Source organism: Pleurodeles waltl, chromosome 4_1 (assembly GCF_031143425.1).
Source record: "Pleurodeles waltl isolate 20211129_DDA chromosome 4_1, aPleWal1.hap1.20221129, whole genome shotgun sequence".
In the NCBI taxonomy this organism is placed as follows: domain Eukaryota; kingdom Metazoa; phylum Chordata; class Amphibia; order Caudata; family Salamandridae; genus Pleurodeles; species Pleurodeles waltl.
Genome location: NC_090442.1, coordinates 768,766,232 through 768,770,875, shown reverse-complemented (window position 1 = coordinate 768,770,875; position 4,644 = coordinate 768,766,232).

Sequence of the window (4,644 nt, the reverse complement as noted above, 5' to 3'; positions counted from 1 at the left end):
TTCATCCACTCAGTATATGAATTCCATTTAGCCCCATTATCACGTGACCTGAGGAGCAATTTTTACCTTTTCTTCTACAATTATAATTTCATTTCACTTTACCCTTTCCTTTGTTTTTAATTATTGATGGGTGATATCCGTTTCATTTTGTTGTTACTATTTAGACCATAGACGATATGATGTGCTGGTGTATATGACAATGGCAATTTACGACATGATCTGCTGCTTTACATTATAATGGTATGAATTTCTTTAATTTTGGTGATACCTTGGCTCCATATGGATTAGAGAGCACGACTAATAAATTCTGTGGACTCTCTCGATACATTATGACTACTAAATTTCACTTTATTTCTTAACTAGGCGTGCCAGCAGCCCAACTAACTCCATTTACTTACGACCTCATGTTCTTTTGTGCACGTTTTAAGGCTTTCTTTTAACCTATTAAATGTGGCATAGTTGCCTTTTTGCAAATATGGACTTATTTGGGTTGCCTCTTGGGGATTTCCAGCTTGTTTCTCTCTCCCTCAATAAATCTGGTGTCTAAGGAATTCACGTGACCATCTACTTTCACCACAAATTTTCACCTTTTTGACACGGCTTTAGACAGAATGTTTGAGGATCACTAAGGGCTCTGCATGCCTCATCACAATGTTCTAACTCACTGAGCACTTTATTAGTCTACTTCATCACGTGACTTGGTTTACCTCTGATTGTTTACAGCTTTGAGAAAGCCCTAGGTGGACTCACCATAGAGGGCGAAACACGTGTTGGCTGTTTCTTTGGTTTACAATCTTCAACTTGATTTTCCTGAAAACTTTGGAATTAATGAATAAAGGCTGTACTTAGACTACTGAAGAGACTGCATTGAGAATTTTTCTCTTCAATATATAACTCTTGTGGGTTCTCATTCTCAACTAGTTCAGGAGTTCTACTCTCTGAGGGGGAATCTGGTCCAGACCCCCTGTTTGAGTTCCCACCATTGAATTCTTCACCACCTACAGGACATTTACACAGGAAGGGAATTTGGACCTTCGCTCTCCAGGGTTAAATACTGTTTACAACTGTCTTCCTGTAAAGCTGCTGGATATAATTAAACAATCACTGAAAATACAGTTTTTCCTTGGCAAACACAATGGCAAATCAGGCAAATAGACAAGAATTACGTAACTCCAAGCTGGACCAAGTCTTTAGTACTTCAGGTGCTGACATAAAACGACCTAACTCCACCAACCCACTGTCAGCAAAAAGTGCCTTCTTAGCATTGGAACGAGCTGTAAAAAAGGAAACTTCAAAGTGGTGGGAAGCAGCTTCACTAAAAAAGTATTTGGAACATGACCTGATACCAAGTGGTCTAAGAATTTTGATTTTCCCCCCGACAGATACTATGTCCTAGGAAAGACTCCTACAATTGGAAGCCAACTTACAGACGGCCTCTAACAATATGATACAACATATTGCTCAGGAGGAATATGAGAAATATCAACAGGAGGTAGATATGCTCAACTAACGAATTGAGGAAGCCAACTGGGGAGACATCTCAGTAAAAAATTATGAAATACTAAATAATATCATAGATCATTATGAAGAAGATATTATTCAGAGAAAAAATAGAAAATTCAGACGTGACCTTACTGACTACCAACTAGGAAGAGCCTATACCTTTGGAAAACAATATGATAACATAAAGGATTCCAACCCGACCACAGAATCACCCAGCTGCTCTGAAACCCTACTCTCCTCAGATGTCGAATCATCAGAAAAAAGGGAAAAACGTCAACCCAGCAAACCTACAGTAAATTTTTTCGAGGAAGTCAGAAGACATTGCCTAGGTACAACATTAGACAATCGCACAAAACCACCTGGTACCATAACAGAAGAACCAAAATCGACAGGTATACAGACAAGAGCCCGAAGCAAGGAAGCGAGACATCGAGATCAGGCCAAGAGCTAATTATTAATCTATCTGATTTAAACTTATCACCTACTCAAGTTGAAATTCTCAACAGGGGATTATCTTTTTGCCCAACCAACCATTGGGATCTAGTACGAACAAAGATTAACCTTTTTAAATGTACTCGTAAACTTAAACTTAAATCTTTTTTTTCCACTTCAGTACCCAAACCGGCTTAATTTCAACCATCTCAGTTTTCAAGTGATCTCACAGCCAAAGATCAAGAAGCAATATGCTCATTAAGCAACCTCTCCAACGTCGAAGAACAAGATCTATCAATGACTGAAATAGCCCAAGAACTGGATATTAAGACAACCTCATACCAACCCTTTGGACTCCCTATCAAATCTTCCTTTACTCCAGTCTTGCCTGCAGGCAATTCAATCAACCTTTTTTTCACAACAGTGACCCAAGATCTCACTCAGGAATATTGGAAATACATCAAGGAACAACAATACTTGCCATCCAACATCAGTACAAAACATAAAACAGCAATCAATCAATTAAAAATGAATAATATGGTAGTCATTAAAGAAGCTGATAAGGGTGGAAATATCGTGATTCTCAACAAAAACGACTACTTATACGAAAATCCACAGACAACTTAAGGATACTACTTGCTATAAAAAACTTTCTACAAATCCTACACGAGAGATCCAAAAGAAATTGAAGAACCTGTTAGACTATTGGCATTCCAAACAAATTATTTCAGCTGAAGAAAGTCACTTTCTTTTCATACAAAATCCAACTATTCCTACCTTATATGTACTCCCGAAAATACACAAAGGAGATAACCCCACTAAAGGCAGACCAATTATCTCCGGAATCAACTCGATCTCTTATAACCTGGGCACCCTCATCGACACTGAACTACAACCCTTCATGCAAAATTTACCTTCTTTCATTAGAGACACTAAAGATATATTTCAAAAACTGCAGAACATTGATTGGCAATCGGACTACATACTTTCTACCATAGATGTTGTTGGTTTATACACCTCTATCAGACATCATGATGGGATCGAAGCTGTTAGCAGCTGCCTGTCCACAAGATCGTCTCACCATACTGAAAGGAATAAGATGATAATAGAAATGCTCACGTTCTATCTTCAAAATAACTTTTTTCTTTTTGAAGGACAATTTTATCTCCAGCTTCAAGGGACGGCAATGGGAACTAAATTTGCGCCGCCATATGCATGCATCCTTATGGGAGCTATAGAAAGATTCTGGCTCTGGAATGATTACTCTGAACAATTTTCCCAATATATTATCTTTTGGGGTCGTTATATAGACGACATTCTGTTAATCTGGCAGGGTCAGGAATCCTTACTTCAACTCTTTCTTTAATCATTAACACCCAATAGATGGAACATTGAAATCACGTACCAATATTTGAGAACTATGGTGGAATTTCTAGACCTCACAATATATACTGGAAATGATAAATTACATCCTCGTCTTCCTAGAAAGAGCACTGCAGCAAACTCAATTTTACACGCCTCCAGTTGTCATCCATCTAGTATTAATTGTAACATCCCTGCAGGAGAATTTAGGAGAGCCCGATTGAACTGTAGTAACCTTTACGAGTATAAGGTAATTTCTTTAGAAATTATACAACGCCTGTCTGCCAGAGGTTATAATTCCTCAAGTCATAAAAGGACAATGAAACCTTTCGCCAAATTAAATCGTGATACGATGTTGAACAAATTCAAAACCACAGACAAGAATTCTGTCATTCGTTTCATCACAGACTTCCACAATGGTCATTTCCTGATCCGTAAACTACTTCGCAAGCATTGGTGCCTACTTGAGAATAATCCATCTATTAATCAACACATTTCATCCCATCCGCAAATAGGTTTTAGAAGAGCACCAAACCTTGCGGATAAACTGTTCTTTGTTCTTCTCCCACCAATCTCTTAATCTAAGTGTTATACAGCGACCTAAAGGTTTCTACACTTGTACAAAGTGCTCCATCTGTAAACTTGGTCTCTCAAAATCGAAATCCATTTTGATTAATGATCAACCATTCATGATACGAGACTTAATTACTTGCGACAGCACCAATACAGCTTATCTGATAACCTGTCCTTGCAAGAAATCTTATATTGGAAGCACAATCCGAGCATTGAAGACTTGAATACAAGAACACTATCGCAACATTAACAAAAATGACACCAAATTTCCCTTCGTGGAACATTTTGTTGAACACCATCCGTTTGCCCGCACATTCAATTTTTGTGGCCTCTTGCAACTGAAACCGCATCCTAGAGGAGGCAACTTGTAACTACAACTACGTCAAAATGAAAGCCGTCTTATCATATGATATGATACCGTACGACGTGGACTTAAGAAATATTCGGAATGGCATTATTGGTTACATTAACAACTGTAAATAGGGCATCTGTATTAATTGTTACTTCTTGATGTTATTTGAATTCACCTATATGTCCTCAGATATATTATTCTGAATTTTCTGTTTTCATTTTTCTAGTATTATAATTTCTTTTCAACTATTATTGTTTTCTTTTAATTTCTCACCGGTCTAATGTTTTCACCGGTTTCGTCATCCTATGTAACATGCTTGCACATAAATTTATGCACAACCATATAGGCAGTGTACAGATTCTGCCTTATCATATTAATAGTCTACCATTGTTTTGTTGCCTTTAGATTAATCATTCTGAGTT